Source organism: Symsagittifera roscoffensis, unplaced genomic scaffold (genome assembly GCF_963678635.1).
Source record: "Symsagittifera roscoffensis unplaced genomic scaffold, txSymRosc1.1 SCAFFOLD_203, whole genome shotgun sequence".
NCBI lineage: Eukaryota > Metazoa > Xenacoelomorpha > Acoela > Convolutidae > Symsagittifera > Symsagittifera roscoffensis.
Window position 1 is genome coordinate 21,543 of NW_026970825.1, and position 18,935 is coordinate 40,477.

Genomic DNA, 18,935 nt, shown 5'->3' on the forward strand with positions numbered 1-18,935 from the left:
ATACAATTATGATGAAAAAATCGCCCCAGTTTGAGACCTCATGATAATAATATATTTCTGATTAAGACGTCTCCCTTTTAACAAATGTTTATTTCGAGTTATTTTCATTTAATTTTTATGTTCTACTTGTTGAATCATTTGTCGACAGCTGCCATACATTTTTTCACTTCTTTACTGCCTTGAACGGATTTTGTGTTGCGTTACACTTAATTTTTCATTCATGATGAAAACCTCGCCCCAGTCTGAGACTTCATGATAACATCTTTTTCTGATTTAGACGTCTCACTTTTAACAATTATTCAATTAGTGTTTTTTTTTAAATTAATTTTTATGTTCTACTTGTTGAATCATTTTGTCGTCAGTTGCCGTACACTTTTTCTCCATTTCTTTACTGCATTTGACTGAGTTTATGTTGCGTTACACTTAATTTTTCACATATGATTAAAAAATAGCCCCAGGGTGAGACCTCATGATAATAATATATTTCTGATTAAGACGTCTCCTTTTTAACGAACGTTTAATTCGAGTTATTTTCATTTAATTTTTATGTTCCACTTGTTGAATCATTTGTCGACACTTGCAATACACTTTTTCACTTCTTTACTGCCTTAAACGGATTTTTTGTCGTGTTACAGTTAATTTTTCATTCATGATGAAAACATCGCCCCAGTCTGAGACTTCATGATAACATCTTTTTCTGATTTAGACGTCTCAATTTTAACAATTTTTCAATTAGTGTTTTTTTTCAAATAATTTTTATGTTCTACTTGTTGAATCATTTTGTCGTCAGTTGCCGTACACTTTTTCTCCAATTCTTTACTGCATTGGACTGAGTTTATGTTGCGTTACACTTAATTTTTCATTCATGATGAAAACATCGCCCCAGTCTGAGACTTCATGATAACATCTTTTTCTGATTTAGACGTCTCACTTTTAACAATTATTCAATTAGTGTATTTTAAAAAATAATTTTTATGTTCTACTTGTTGAATCATTTTGTCGTCAGTTGCCGTACACTTTTTCTCCATTTCTTTACTGCATTTGACTGAGTTTATGTTGCGTTACACTTAATTTTTCACATATGATGAAAAAATAGCCCCAGGTTGAGACCTCATGATAATAATATATTTCTGATTTCAACTTTTTAAATGGAATAGACTTAATTCTAGTTGATTGTTACAGTTATTTTGCTGATTGGTTTTGGTGTCAATAAGAATTCAACTTTTCATTTTCTCTTGTGCGTTGAACTGAGTTTTTTTGCTTTCTTGTATTTTATACAATTATGATGAAAAAATCGCCCCAGTTTGAAACCTCATGATTATAATATATTTCGGATTAAGACGTCTCCCTTTTAACAAATGTTTATTTCAAGTTTTTTTCATTTAATTTTTATGTTCCACTTGTTGAATTATTTGTCGACAGTTGCCATACACTTTTTTCACTTCTTTACAGCCTTGAACGGATTTTTTGTTGTTACACTTAATTTTTCGTTCATGATGAAAACATCGCCCCAGTCTGAGACTTCATGATAACATCTTTTTCTGATTTAGACGTCTCACTTTTAATAATTAATCAATAAGTGTTTTTTTTCAAATAATTTTTATGTTCTACTAGTTGAATCATTTTGTCGTCAGTTGCCGTACACTTTTTCTCCAATTCTTTAATGCATCGGACTGAGTTTATGTTGCGTTACACTTAATTTTTCATATATGATGAAAACATCGCCCCAGTCTGAGACCTCATGATAATATCATTTTTCTGATTTCAACTTTTTAAGTGGAATAGACTTAATTCTAGTTGATTGTTACAGTTATTTTGCTGATTGGTTTTGGTGTCAATAAGAATTCAACTTTTCATTTTCTCTTGTGCGTTGAACTGAGTTTTTTTGCTTTCTTGTGTTTTATACAATTATGATGAAAAAATCGCCCCAGTTTGAGACCTCATGATAATAATATGTTTCAGATTAAGACGTCTCCCTTTTAACAAATGTTTATTTCAAGTTATTTTCATTTAATTTTTATGTTCCACTTGTTGAATTATTTGTCGACAGTTGCCATACACTTTTTTCTATTCTTTACTGCCTTAAACGGATTTTTTGTTAAGTTACACTTAATTTTTCGTTCATGATGAAAACATCGCCCCAGTCTGAGACTTCATGATAACATCTTTTTCTGATTTAGACGTCTCACTTAACAAATATTTAATTAGAGTTTTTTCAAATAATTTTTATGTTCTACTTGTTGAATCATTTTGTCGTCAGTTGCCGTACACTTTTTCTCCAATTCTTTAATGCATCGGACTGAGTTTATGTTGCATTACACTTAATTTTTCATGTATGATGAAAACATCGCCCCAGTTTGAGACCTCATGATAATTTAATTTTTCTGATTTCAACTTTTTACGTGGAATAGACTTAATTCTAGTTGATTGTTACAGTTATTTTGCTGATTGGTTTTGCTGTCAAAAAGAATTCAATTTTTCATGTTCTCTTGTGCGTTGAACTGAGTTTTTTTGCTTTCTTGTATTTTATACAATTATGATGAAAAAATCGCCCCAGTTTGAGACCTCATGATAATAATATATTTCTGATTAAGACGTCTCCCTTTTAATAAATGTTTATTTCAAGTTTTTTTCTTTTAATTTTTATGTTCCACTTGTTGAATTATTTGTCGACAGTTGCCATACACTTTTTTGACTTCTTTACTGCCTTGAACGGATTTTTTGTTGTGTTATACTTAATTTTTCGTTCATGATGAAAACATCGCCCCAGTCTGAGACTTCATGATAACATTTTTTTCTGATTTAGACGTCTCACTTTTAATAATTAATCAATAAGTGTTTTTTTTTTCAAATAATTTTTATGTTCTACTTGTTGAATCATTTTGTCGTCAGTTGCCGTATACTTTTTCCTCCAATTCTTTAATGCATCGGACTGAGTTTATGTTGCGTTACACTTAATTTTTCATATATGATGAAAACATCGCCCCAGTTTGAGACCTCATGAAAATTTAATTTTTCTGATTTCAACTTTTTACGTGGAATAGACTTAATTCTAGTTGATTGTTACAGTTATTTTGCTGATTGGTTTTGGTGTCAATAAGAATTCAACTTTTCATTTTGTCTTGTGCGTTGAACTGAGTTTTTTTGCTTTCTTGTGTTTTATACAATTATGATGAAAAAATCGCCCCAGTTTGAGACCTCATGATAATAATATATTTCTGATTAAGACGTCTCCCTTTTAACAAATGTTTATTTCGAGTTATTTTCATTTAATTTTTATGTTCTACTTGTTGAATCATTTGTCGACAGTTGCCATACACTTTTTTCACTTCTTTACAGCCTTGAACGGATTTTTTGTTGTTACACTTAATTTTTCGTTCATGATGAAAACATCGCCCCAGTCTGAGACTTCATGATAACATCTTTTTCTGATTTAGACGTCTCACTTTTAATAATTAATCAATAAGTGTTTTTTTTTTCAAATAATTTTTATGTTCTACTAGTTGAATCATTTTGTCGTCAGTTGCCGTACACTTTTTCTCCAATTCTTTAATGCATCGGACTGAGTTTATGTTGCGTTACACTTAATTTTTCATATATGATGAAAACATCGCCCCAGTCTGAGACCTCATGATAATATCATTTTTCTGATTTCAACTTTTTAAGTGGAATAGACTTAATTCTAGTTGATTGTTACAGTTATTTTGCTGATTGGTTTTGGTGTCAATAAGAATTCAACTTTTCATTTTCTCTTGTGCGTTGAACTGAGTTTTTTTGCTTTCTTGTGTTTTATACAATTATGATGAAAAAATCGCCCCAGTTTGAGACCTCATGATAATAATATGTTTCAGATTAAGACGTCTCCCTTTTAACAAATGTTTATTTCAAGTTATTTTCATTTAATTTTTATGTTCCACTTGTTGAATTATTTGTCGACAGTTGCCATACACTTTTTTCTATTCTTTACTGCCTTAAACGGATTTTTTGTTAAGTTACACTTAATTTTTCGTTCATGATGAAAACATCGCCCCATTCTGAGACTTCATGATAACATCTTTTTCTGATTTAGACGTCTCACTTAACAAATATTTAATTGAGTTTTTTCAAATAATTTTTATGTTCTACTTGTTGAATCATTTTGTCGTCAGTTGCCGTACACTTTTTCTCCAATTCTTTAATGCATCGGACTGAGTTTATGTTGCATTACACTTAATTTTTCATATATGATGAAAACATCGCCCCAGTTTGAGACCTCATGATAATTTAATTTTTCTGATTTCAACTTTTTACGTGGGATAGACTTAATTCTAGTTGATTGTTACAGTTATTTTGCTGATTGGTTTTGCTGTCAAAAAGAATTCAATTTTTCATGTTCTCTTGTGCGTTGAACTGAGTTTTTTTGCTTTCTTGTATTTTATACAATTATGATGAAAAAATCGCCCCAGTTTGAGACCTCATGATAATAATATATTTCTGATTAAGACGTCTCCCTTTTAATAAATGTTTATTTCAAGTTTTTTTCATTTAATTTTTATGTTCCACTTGTTGAATTATTTGTCGACAGTTGCCATACACTTTTTTGACTTCTTTACTGCCTTGAACGGATTTTTTGTTGTGTTACACTTAATTTTTCGTTCATGATGAAAACATCGCCCCAGTCTGAGACTTCATGATAACATTTTTTTCTGATTTAGACGTCTCACTTTTAATAATTAATCAATAAGTGTTTTTTTTTCAAATAATTTTTATGTTCTACTTGTTGAATCATTTTGTCGTCAGTTGCCGTATACTTTTTCCTCCAATTCTTTAATGCATCGGACTGAGTTTATGTTGCGTTACACTTAATTTTTCATATATGATGAAAACATCGCCCCAGTTTGAGACCTCATGAAAATTTAATTTTTCTGATTTCAACTTTTTACGTGGAATAGACTTAATTCTAGTTGATTGTTAGTTATTTTGCTGATTGGTTTTGGTGTCAATAAGAATTCAACTTTTCATTTTGTCTTGTGCGTTGAACTGAGTTTTTTTGCTTTCTTGTGTTTTATACAATTATGATTAAAAAATCGCCCCAGTTTGAGACCTCATGATAATAATATATTTCTGATTAAGACGTCTCCCTTTTAACAAATGTTTATTTCGAGTTATTTTCATTTAATTTTTATGTTCTACTTGTTGAATCATTTGTCGACAGCGGCCATACATTTTTTCACTTCTTTACTGCCTTGAACGGATTTTGTGTTGCGTTACACTTAATTTTTCATTCATGATGAAAACCTCGCCCCAGTCTGAGACTTCATGATAACATCTTTTTCTGAGTTAGACGTCTCACTTTTAACAATTATTCAATTAGTGTTTTTTTTTAAATTAATTTTTATGTTCTACTTGTTGAATCATTTTGTCGTCAGTTGCCGTACACTTTTTCTCCATTTCTTTACTGCATTTGACTGAGTTTATGTTGCGTTACACTTAATTTTTCACATATGATTAAAAAATAGCCCCAGTTTGAGACCTCATGAAAATTTAATTTTTCTGATTTCAACTTTTTACGTGGAATAGACTTAATTCTAGTTGATTGTTACAGTTATTTTGCTGATTGGTTTTGGTGTCAATAAGAGTTCAACTTTTCATTTTGTCTTGTGCGTTGAACTGAGTTTTTTTGCTTTCTTGTGTTTTATACAATTATGATGAAAAAATCGCCCCAGTTTGAGACCTCATGATAATAATATATTTCTGATTAAGACGTCTCCCTTTTAACAAATGTTTATTTCGAGTTATTTTCATTTAATTTTTATGTTCTACTTGTTGAATCATTTGTCGACAGCTGCCATACATTTTTTCACTTCTTTACTGCCTTGAACGGATTTTGTGTTGCGTTACACTTAATTTTTCATTCATGATGAAAACCTCGCCCCAGTCTGAGACTTCATGATAACATCTTTTTCTGAGTTAGACGTCTCACTTTTAACAATTATTCAATTAGTGTTTTTTTTTAAATTAATTTTTATGTTCTACTTGTTGAATCATTTTGTCGTCAGTTGCCGTACACTTTTTCTCCATTTCTTTACTGCATTTGACTGAGTTTATGTTGCGTTACACTTAATTTTTCACATATGATTAAAAAATAGCCCCAGGGTGAGACCTCATGATAATAATATATTTCTGATTAAGACGTCTCCCTTTTAACGAACGTTTAATTCGAGTTATTTTCATTTAATTTTTATGTTCCACTTGTTGAATCATTTGTCGACAGTTGCAATACACTTTTTCACTTCTTTACTGCCTTAAACGGATTTTTTGTCGTGTTACAGTTAATTTTTCATTCATGATGAAAACATCGCCCCAGTCTGAGACTTCATGATAACATCTTTTTCTGATTTAGACGTCTCAATTTTAACAATTTTTCAATTAGTGTTTTTTTTCAAATAATTTTTATGTTCTACTTGTTGAATCATTTTGTCGTCAGTTGCCGTACACTTTTTCTCCAATTCTTTACTGCATTGGACTGAGTTTATGTTGCGTTACACTTAATTTTTCATTCATGATGAAAACATCGCCCCAGTCTGAGACTTCATGATAACATCTTTTTCTGATTTAGACGTCTCACTTTTAACAATTATTCAATTAGTGTATTTTAAAAAATAATTTTTATGTTCTACTTGTTGAATCATTTTGTCGTCAGTTGCCGTACACTTTTTCTCCATTTCTTTACTGCATTTGACTGAGTTTATGTTGCGTTACACTTAATTTTTCACATATGATGAAAAAATAGCCCCAGGTTGAGACCTCATGATAATAATATATTTCTGATTAAGACGTCTCCCTTTTAACGAACGTTTAATTCGAGTTATTTTCATTCAATTTTTATGTTCCACTTGTTGAATCATTTGTCGACAGTTGCAATACACTTTTTCACTTCTTTACTGCCTTAAACGGATTTTTTGTCGTGTTACACTTAATTTTTCATTCATGATGAAAACATCGCCCCAGTCTGAGACTTCATGATAACATCTTTTTCTGATTTAGACGTCTCAATTTTAACAATTTTTCAATTAGTGTTTTTTTTTCAAATAATTTTTATGTTCTACTTGTTGAATCATTTTGTCGTCAGTTGCCGTACACTTTTTCTCCAATTCTTTACTGCATTGGACTGAGTTTATGTTGCGTTACACTTAATTTTTCATATATGATGAAAACATCGCCCCAGTTTGAGACCTCATGATAATATAATTTTTCTGATTTCAACTTTTTACGTGAATAGACTTAATTCTGGTTGATTGTTACAGTTAGTTTGCTGAATGGTTTTGGTGTTAATCAGAATTCAACTTTTCATTTTCTCTTGTGCGTTGAACTGAGTATTTTTGCTTTCTTGTATTTTATACAATTTTGATGAAAAAAATCGCCCCAGGTTGAGACCTCATGATAATAATATATTTCTGATTAAGACGTCTCCCTTTTAACAATTGTTTATTTCGAGTTATTTTCATTTAATTTTTATGTTCCACTTGTTGAATCATTTGTCGACAGCTGCCATACATTTTTTCACTTCTTTACTGCCTTGAACGGATTTTTTGTTGCGTTACACTTAATTTTTCATTCATGATGAAAACCTCGCCCCAGTCTGAGACTTCTTGATAACATCTTTTTCTGATTTAGACGTCTCAGTTTTAACAATTATTCAATTAGTGTTTTTTTTTAAATTAATTTTTATGTTCTACTTGTTGAATCATTTTGTCGTCAGTTGCCGTACACTTTTTCTCCATTTCTTTACTGCATTTGACTGAGTTTATGTTGCGTTACACTTAATTTTTCACATATGATGAAAAAATAGCCCCAGGTTGAGACCTCATGATAATAATATATTTCTGATTAAGACGTCTCCCTTTTAACGAACGTTTAATTCGAGTTATTTTCATTTATTTTTTATGTTCCACTTGTTGAATCATTTGTCGACAGTTGCAATACACTTTTTCACTTCTTTACTGCCTTGAACGGATTTTTTGTTGCGTTACACTTAATTTTTCATTCATGATGAAAACATCGCCCCAGTCTGAGACTTCATGATAACATCTTTTTCTGATTTAGACGTCTCACTTTTAACAATTATTCAATTAGTGTTTTTTTAAATAATATTTATGTTCTACTTGTTGAATCATTTTGTCGTCAGTTGCCGTACAGTTTTTCTCCATTTCTTTACTGCATTTGACTTAGTTTATGTTGCGTTACACTTAATTTTTCACATATGATGAAAAAATAGCCTCAGGTTGAGACCTCATGATAATAATATTTTTCTGATTAAGACGTCTCCCTTTTAACGAACGTTTAATTCGAGTTATTTTCATTTATTTTTTATGTTCCACTCGTTGAATCATTTGTCGACAGTTGCAATACACTTTTTCACTTCTTTACTGCCTTGAACGGATTTTTTGTTGTGTTTACACTTAATTTTTCACTTTTCTGCTATTCAAGCTATGAAACTTTGAATTCTTTAAAATTATTTTATGGACAAATTAGTTCGCAAGAAGTTAATTTTTTTAATTTTTTGTTAAATTTACACTTAATATCACTTTTCTGATTTAGACGTCTCACTTTTAACAATTATTTAATTAGAGGTTTTTTCAATTATTTTTTATGTTTTACTTGTTGAATCATTTTGAACAACAACATGAATAGCTTGGTTAGAAAAGTTAAGTTTCCGCAAATTGATTCGGTTTATGAAATAACTTGAATTCTTTCGAAAGTTCTAGCACAAAAAGCTTGCTTAGAATAACTTGTTTTTTTTCGCGAACCAGTTTGGTCTAAGAAATAACTTGAATTCGAAAACCGATTTGTTCCTTAAAATAACTCAAACTTTTTCCATTTTTTATCGGTTCAGTGACTGCAAAGGAAAAAACTTTTTGCTATCCGATTCTCTGCATAAAAACTTAGAAAACTGAACTTCTTGCGAACTAATTTGTCCATAAAATAATTTTAAAGAATTCAAAGTTTCATAGCTTGAATAGCTTGCAAAGAAAAACTTTGCTTTTTCGTGCTTTGTTTCGATCTACGAATTTAATTGAAATGTTTCATACCTGAATAGCTTGCTTAGAAAAACTTCAAGATGTTCAAAACGGATAGAGTCGATGAAATATCTTGAAATATTTCATAGCTTGAAGAGCTTGCTCAGGAAAACATAAGCTTTTCGCGAACTGATTCGGTTCAAGAAATAAATTGAAGCCTTCAAGCATGAGCCAAATAGCTAGCATAATAAAACATTTTTTTGGTAATCACTTTGATCTATGAAATATCTTGAAATAATTCAGAGTTCCATCGCTTGATTGGCTCCAAAAGAAGAACTTGAACAGTTGCTGTAAAATTAACTTCTGAAATAATTTCAAGTATTTCGAAGTTTCATCGGTTTTCGAAGTTTCATCGACTTCAGCAGAAAGTTTCATTTTTTCTTTATCCGATTCGCTTTAGTTCGTTTCAAAGATTCCAAGCTTGAAGAGATTGCCTAGAGAATCTGAAGTTTTCTAATTTGGTTTATGGATGAACTTGAAAACATGTTGATTAATTCTAACAAACAAATTGAATTGTTTCAGTTTCATAGCTTCAGAAGCATGCTGGGAAAAATTTTAATTTTTCGCGAAGCAAATCCAGTCAATGAAATTTCAGTTTTATTCAAATTTTTGATTTTTCGCTAGTCGATTCGTTCTATAAAAGAATTTGAAATTGTTCAATTTTTCGTCGCTTACATGGCTTTAAAATATAAAATAATTTTGGGCCATCCAATTTGCTTCATTTCAAAGATTCATAGCATAAAAATCTTGCTTAGAAAAATGAATTTTTTGAAAACTGGTTTGGTCTATCAAATAAAGAAAAATTGTTTCCTCTGCTGAATGGCTGCAATAGAAAAAAAAATATTTTTGCTATGCGATATCCTTCATGAAATAACTAAAATTATTTAGTTTTGTAACTTGAATGGCCCAAGTAGAAAAACAAAAAAAAGTTTTGCCATTCAACTCCCGTAATGAAAAACTACAAAAGGTCTTTCTTTGCCAACCGATTTTCTCCGTGAAATAAGTTGAAAATTTCAAAGTTTTTGCTTAATGGCTTGCCTAGAAAAACTTGAATCTTTTGCGATCCTGTTCTCTCTGTGGAGCATTTTGAAATAGCTTATTAAAAAATCTAACTTTTCGCCGACTGATTCTCTCAATGAACAACGTGAATTTTTTCAAAGTTTTAATAGCTTGCCTAGAGAAACGTTACTTTTTTCGCGAATTGATTCGCTCTATAAAACAACCTAAAATTTTTCAATGTTTCATCGCTTGAATAGCTTCTTTATAAGAACAAAGTTTCGCCATCCGAGTTGCTTCATAGAAAATTTTGAATGTTTTCAAAGTTTCATAGCTTGATTAGCTTGCTTAAGAAAACATCAATTTTTTGGGAACAGATTCTTTCTATGAACCCTAAAATTTTCAAACCGATTTACGATATGGCTTAGCTTGGATAGGATAGTTTCCTTACTTGGATAACTTGGTCAGAACAACAACTAAGTTTTTGCGAGCCAATTAAAATTGGAGGCGGGCTTGCTAGTACTGGCTAAATAAAATAAAATTCGATCATTTTTTGTTCTGTGGGTGAGAAGTTACGTTGACAGTTACCTTATAGTTCTTAAGTTATTTATCATTCAAATTCAGCTTGCGTCTGTCTGATAACAACTATTAACCATTAACTATCAAATTAAAAAGTTTTTGTTGGAGCTTTCTGCGTTCGATTTATTGAATATTGTATTGACAACTAGCTGTCACCCTTTTCTCCTTCTCTATACTGTGTTGAGCTGACGTTTTTTTAGGTTCACACGTAGTGTGCTCCTGTATGATGAAAGTATCGACCAAATCATCGTTGTATTCTAATGACAATTAGCTGATTATGAGCTGTTATGTTCAACTGATATCAAATGAAAAATTCATTAAATTGGTTTCGTTATCTTCTCCTAGTGTGATCTTATGATAAAATTTCGCTCCAGGTTGATACCTCATGATAATAATAAATTTCACTTTGCCGATCTCTTAGTTAGGCGGAAGATAAGTCTGGAGTTTCCTTTGAAATTTGAGGGGTTTCAAAAAAGACTTAAACGGATTTTTTGTTGCGTTACACTTAATTTTTCATTCATGATGAAAACCTCGCCCCAGTCTGAGACTTCATGATAACATCTTTTTCTGATTTAGACGTCTTACTTTTAACAATTATTCAATTAGTGTTTTTTTTTAAATTAATTTTTATGTTCTACTTGTTGAATCATTTTGTCGTCAGTTGCCGTACACTTTTTCTCCATTTCTTTACTGCATTTGACTGAGTTTATGTTGCGTTACACTTAATTTTTCACATATGATGAAAAAATAGCCCCAGGTTGAGACCTCATGATAATAATATATTTCTGATTAAGACGTCTCCCTTTTAACGAACGTTTAATTCGAGTTATTTTCATTTATTTTTTATGTTCCACTTGTTGAATCATTTGTCGACAGTTGCAATACACTTTTTCACTTCTTTACTGCCTTGAACGGATTTTTTGTTGCGTTACACTTAATTTTTCATTCATGATGAAAACATCGCCCCAGTCTGAGACTTCATGATAACATCTTTTTCTGATTTAGACGTCTCACTTTTAACAATTATTCAATTAGTGTTTTTTTAAATAATATTTATGTTCTACTTGTTGAATCATTTTGAACAACAACATGAATAGCTTGCTTAGAAAAGTTAAGTTTCCGCAAATTGATTCGGTTTATGAAATAACTTGAATTCTTTCGAAAGTTCTAGCACAAAAAGCTTGCTTAGAAAAACTTGAATCTTTTGCGATCCTGTTCTCTCTGTGGAGCATTTTGAAATAGCTTATTAAAAAATCTAACTTTTCGCCGACTGATTCTCTCAATGAACAACGTGAATTTTTTCAAAGTTTTAATAGCTTGCCTAGAGAAACGTTACTTTTTTCGCGAATTGATTCGCTCTATAAAACAACCTAAAATTTTTCAATGTTTCATCGCTTGAATAGCTTCTTTATAAGAACAAAGTTTTGCCATCCGAGTTGCTTCATAGAAAATTTTGAATGTTTTCAAAGTTTCATAGCTTGATTAGCTTGCTTAAGAAAACATCAATTTTTTGGGAACAGATTCTTTCTATGAACCCTAAAATTTTCAAACCGATTTACGATATGGCTTAGCTTGGATAGGATAGTTTCCTTACTTGGATAACTTGGTCAGAACAACAACTAAGTTTTTGCGAGCCAATTAAAATTGGAGGCGGGCTTGCTAGTACTGGCTAAATAAAAGAAAATTCGATCATTTTTTGTTCTGTGGGTGAGAAGTTACGTTGACAGTTACCTTATAGTTCTTAAGTTATTTATCATTCAAATTCAGCTTGCGTCTGTCTGATAACAACTATTAACCATTAACTATCAAATTAAAAAGTTTTTGTTGGAGCTTTCTGCGTTCGATTTATTGAATATTGTATTGACAACTAGCTGTCACCCTTTTCTCCTTCTCTATACTGTGTTAAGCTGACGTTTTTTTAGGTTCACACGTAGTGTGCTCCTGTATGATGAAAGTATCGACCAAAGTATCGTTGTATTCTAATGACAATTAGCTGATTATGAGCTGTTATGTTCAACTGATATCAAATGAAAAATTCATTAAATTGGTTTCGTTATCTTCTCCTAGTGTGATCTTATGATAAAATTTCGCTCCAGGTTGATACCTCATGATAATAATAAATTTCACTTTGCCGATCTCTTAGTTAGGCGGAAGATAAGTCTGGAGTTTCCTTTGAAATTTAAGGGGTTTCAAAAAAGCCTTAAACGGATTTTTTGTTGCGTTACACTTAATTTTTCATTCATGATGAAAACCTCGCCCCAGTCTGAGACTTCATGATAACATCTTTTTCTGATTTAGACGTCTCACTTTTAACAATTATTCAATTAGTGTTTTTTAAAATAATATTTATGTTCTACTTGTTGAATCATTTTGTCGTCAGTTGCCGTACACTTTTTCTCCATTTCTTTACTGCATTTGACTTAGTTTATGTTGCGTTACACTTAATTTTTCACATATGATGAAAAAATAGCCTCAGGTTGAGACCTCATGATAATAATATATTTCTGATTAAGACGTCTCCCTTTTAACGAACGTTTAATTCGAGTTATTTTCATTTATTTTTTATGTTCCACTCGTTGAATCATTTGTCGACAGTTGCAATACACTTTTTCACTTCTTTACTGCCTTGAACGGATTTTTTGTTGTGTTTACACTTAATTTTTCACTTTTCTGCTATTCAAGCTATGAAACTTTGAATTCTTTAAAATTATTTTATGGACAAATTAGTTCGCAAGAAGTTCAATTTTTCTAATTTTTTGTTAAATTTACACTTAATATCACTTTTCTGATTTAGACGTCTCACTTTTAACAATTATTTAATTAGAGGTTTTTTCAATTATTTTTTATGTTTTACTTGTTGAATCATTTTGAACAACAACATGAATAGCTTGCTTAGAAAAGTTAAGTTTCCGCAAATTGATTCGGTTTATGAAATAACTTGAATTCTTTCGAAAGTTCTAGCACAAAAAGCTTGCTTAGAAAAACTTGAATCTTTTGCGATCCTGTTCTCTCTGTGGAGCATTTTGAAATAGCTTATTAAAAAATCTAACTTTTCGCCGACTGATTCTCTCAATGAACAACGTGAATTTTTTCAAAGTTTTAATAGCTTGCCTAGAGAAACGTTACTTTTTTCGCGAATTGATTCGCTCTATAAAACAATCTAAAATTTTTCAATGTTTCATCGCTTGAATAGCTTCTTTATAAGAACAAAGTTTTGCCATCCGAGTTGCTTCATAGAAAATTTTGAATGTTTTCAAAGTTTCATAGCTTGATTAGCTTGCTTAAGAAAACATCAATTTTTTGGGAACAGATTCTTTCTATGAACCCTAAAATTTTCAAACCGATTTACGATATGGCTTAGCTTGGATAGGATAGTTTCCTTACTTGGATAACTTGGTCAGAACAACAACTAAGTTTTTGCGAACCAATTAAAATTGGAGGCGGGCTTGCTAGTACTGGCTAAATAAAATAAAATTCGATCATTTTTTGTTCTGTGGGTGAGAAGTTACGTTGACAGTTACCTTATAGTTCTTAAGTTATTTATCATTCAAATTCAGCTTGCGTCTGTCTGATAACAACTATTAACCATTAACTATCAAATTAAAAAGTTTTTGTTGGAGCTTTCTGCGTTCGATTTATTGAATATTGTATTGACAACTAGCTGTCACCCTTTTCTCCTTCTCTATACTGTGTTAAGCTGACGTTTTTTAGGTTCACACGTAGTGTGCTCCTGTATGATGAAAGTATCGACCAAAGTATCGTTGTATTCTAATGACAATTAGCTGATTATGAGCTGTTATGTTCAACTGATATCAAATGAAAAATTCATTAAATTGGTTTCGTTATCTTCTCCTAGTGTGATCTTATGATAAAATTTCGCTCCAGGTTGATACCTCATGATAATAATAAATTTCACTTTGCCGATCTCTTAGTTAGGCGGAAGATAAGTCTGGAGTTTCCTTTGAAATTTGAGGGGTTTCAAAAAAGCCTTAAACGGATTTTTTGTTGCGTTACACTTAATTTTTCATTCATGATGAAAACCTCGCCCCAGTCTGAGACTTCATGATAACATCTTTTTCTGATTTAGACGTCTTACTTTTAACAATTATTCAATTAGTGTTTTTTTTTAAATTAATTTTTATGTTCTACTTGTTGAATCATTTTGTCGTCAGTTGCCGTACACTTTTTCTCCATTTCTTTACTGCATTTGACTGAGTTTATGTTGCGTTACACTTAATTTTTCACATATGATGAAAAAATAGCCCCAGGTTGAGACCTCATGATAATAATATATTTCTGATTAAGACGTCTCCCTTTTAACGAACGTTTAATTCGAGTTATTTTCATTTATTTTTTATGTTCCACTCGTTGAATCATTTGTCGACAGTTGCAATACACTTTTTCACTTCTTTACTGCCTTGAACGGATTTTTTGTTGCGTTACACTTAATTTTTCATTCATGATGAAAACATCGCCCCAGTCTGAGACTTCATGATAACATCTTTTTCTGATTTAGACGTCTCACTTTTAACAATTATTCAATTAGTGTTTTTTTAAATAATATTTATGTTCTACTTGTTGAATCATTTTGTCGTCAGTTGCCGTACACTTTTTCTCCATTTCTTTACTGCATTTGACTTAGTTTATGTTGCGTTACACTTAATTTTTCACATATGATGAAAAAATAGCCTCAGGTTGAGACCTCATGATAATAATATATTTCTGATTAAGACGTCTCCCTTTTAACGAACGTTTAATTCGAGTTATTTTCATTTATTTTTTATGTTCCACTTGTTGAATCATTTGTCGACAGTTGCAATACACTTTTTCACTTCTTTACTGCCTTGAACGGATTTTTTGTTGCGTTACACTTAATTTTTCATTCATGATGAAAACATCGCCCCAGTCTGAGACTTCATGATAACATCTTTTTCTGATTTAGACGTCTCATTTTTAACAATTATTCAATTAGTGTTTTTTTAAATAATATTTATGTTCTACTTGTTGAATCATTTTGTCGTCAGTTGCCGTACACTTTTTCTCCATTTCTTTACTGCATTTGACTTAGTTTATGTTGCGTTACACTTAATTTTTCACATATGATGAAAAAATAGCCTCAGGTTGAGACCTCATGATAATAATATATTTCTGATTAAGACGTCTCCCTTTTAACGAACGTTTAATTTGAGTTATTTTCATTTATTTTTTATGTTCCACTCGTTGAATCATTTGTCGACAGTTGCAATACACTTTTTCACTTCTTTACTGCCTTGAACGGATTTTTTGTTTTGTTTACACTTAATTTTTCACTTTTCTGCTATTCAAGCTATGAAACTTTGAATTCTTTAAAATTATTTTATGGACAAATTAGTTCGCAAGAAGTTCAGTTTTTCTAAGTTTTCTTAAATTTACACTTAATATCACTTTTCTGATTTAGACGTCTCACTTTTAACAATTATTTAATTAGAGGTTTTTTCAATTATTTTTTACGTTTTACTTGTTGAATCATTTTGAACAACAACATGAATAGCTTGCTTAGAAAAGTTAAGTTTCCGCAAATTGATTCGGTTTATGAAATAACTTGAATTCTTTCGAAAGTTCTAGCACAAAAAGCTTGCTTAGAATAACTTGTTTTTTTTTTCGCGAACCAGTTAGGTCTAAGAAATAACTTGAATTCGAAAACCGATTTGTTCCTTAAAATAACTCAAACTTTTTCCATTTTTTATCGGTTCAGTGACTGCAAAGGAAAAAACTTCAATTTTTTGCTATCCGATTCTCTGCATAAAAACTTAGAAAAACTGAACTTCTTGCGAACTAATTTGTCCATAAAATAATTTTAAAGAATTCAAAGTTTCATAGCTTGAATAGCTTGCAAAGAAAAACTCTGCTTTTTCGTGCTTTGTTTCGATCTACGAATTTAATTGAAATGTTTCATACCTGAATAGCTTGCTTAGAAAAACTTCAAGATGTTCAAATCGGATAGAGTCGATGAAATATCTTGAAATATTTCATAGCTTGAAGAGCTTGCTCAGGAAAACATAAGCTTTTCGCGAACTGATTCGGTTCAAGAAATAAATTGAAGCCTTCAAGCATGAGCCAAATAGCTAGCATAATAAAACATTTTTTTGGTAATCACTTTGATCTATGAAATATCTTGAAATAATTCAGAGTTCCATCGCTTGATTGGCTCCAAAAGAAGAACTTGAACAGTTGCTGTAAAATTAACTTCTGAAATAATTTCAAGTATTTCGAAGTTTCATCGGTTTTCGAAGTTTCATCGACTTCAGCAGAAAGTTTGATTTTTTCTTTATCCGATTCGCTTTAGTTTGTTTCAAAGATTCCAAGCTTGAAGAGATTGCCTAGAGAATCTGAAGTTTTCTAATTTGGTTTATGGATGAACTTGAAAACATGTTGATTAATTCTAACAAACAAATTGAATTGTTTCAGTTTCATAGCTTCAGAAGCATGCTGGGGTCGCTTACATGGCTTTAAAATATAAAATAATTTTGGGCCATCCAATTTGCTTCATTTCAAAGATTCATAGCATAAAAATCTTGCTTAGAAAAATGAATTTTTTGAAAACTGGTTTGGTCTATCAAATAAAGAAAAATTGTTTCCTCTGCTGAATGGCTGCAATAGAAAAAAAATATATTTTTGCTATGCGATATCCTTCATGAAATAACTAAAATTATTTAGTTTTGTAACTTGAATGGCCCAAGTAGAAAAACTAAAAAAAAGTTTTGCCATTCAACTCCCGTAATGAAAAACTACAAAAGGTCTTTCTTTGCCAACCGATTTTCTCCATGAAATAAGTTGAAAATTTCAAAGTTTTTGCTTAATGGCTTGCCTAGAAAAACTTGAATCTTTTGCGATCCTGTTCTCTCTGTGGAGCATTTTGAAATAGCTTATTAAAAAATCTAACTTTTCGCCGACTGATTCTCTCAATGAACAACGTGAATTTTTTCAAAGTTTTAATAGCTTGCCTAGAGAAACGTTACTTTTTTCGCGAATTGATTCGCTCTATAAAACAACCTAAAATTTTTCAATGTTTCATCGCTTGAATAGCTTCTTTATAAGAACAAAGTTTCGCCATCCGAGTTGCTTCATAGAAAATTTTGAATGTTTTCAAAGTTTCATAGCTTGATTAGCTTGCTTAAGAAAACATCAATTTTTTGGGAACAGATTCTTTCTATGAACCCTAAAATTTTCAAACCGATTTACGATATGGCTTAGCTTGGATAGGATAGTTTCCTTACTTGGATAACTTGGTCAGAACAACAACTAAGTTTTTGCGAGCCAATTAAAATTGGAGGCGGGCTTGCTAGTACTGGCTAAATAAAATAAAATTCGATCATTTTTTGTTCTGTGGGTGAGAAGTTACGTTGACAGTTACCTTTTAGTTCTTAAGTTATTTATCATTCAAATTCAGCTTGCGTCTGTCTGATAACAACTATTAACCATTACTATCAAATTAAAAAGTTTTTGTTGGAGCTTTCTGCGTTCGATTTATTGAATATTGTATTGACAACTAGCTGTCACCCTTTTCTCCTCTATATTGTGTTAAGCTGACGTTTTTTTAGGTTCACACGTAGTGTGCTCCTGTATGATGAAAGTATCGACCAAAGTATCGTTGTATTCTAATGACAATTAGCTGATTATGAGCTGTTATGTTCAACTGATATCAAATGAAAAATTCATTAAATTGGTTTCGTTATCTTCTCCTAGTGTGATCTTATGATAAAATTTCGCTCCAGGTTGATACCTCATGATAATAATAAATTTCACTTTGCCGATCTCTTAGTTAGGCGGAAGATAAGTCTGGAGTTTCCTTTGAAATTTGAGGGGTTTCAAAAACAAATAGCATTTTTAGGATGTTTTTTTTCGTCTGAATGAACAGCTAGTTAGAATTTATCTCATGCCAATAGACTCAATTGTTTATCGCTACACCCCTACCCTGTCTGAGCAATTTTAGTCGTAATATCTTGCTGTAAAAACATTTAGATAGCGAACAGATTGGATCATTTGGAGCAACTGTTCTCTAAGTTAATCCAACAGTCTTTTTTTTTCTTGAAACTGAAGAAAAATTTTGGGTTTTCTCATTAAAGAGTTTTTTTATAATACAACTAAACGACCCTATCTCAGAAAAACACTCGAAAAAAGAGTTCTATGTAGGTCGCGATGGATTTTTTGCTTTTGTTTTCAAGTTTATACTTTTTCGCTGGTTAACTTATGATTTCTTATTAAAATTCAGTTGATTTCCTTTTTTAAGAGGCAAACTCCACTATCGAACAGCATACGTAT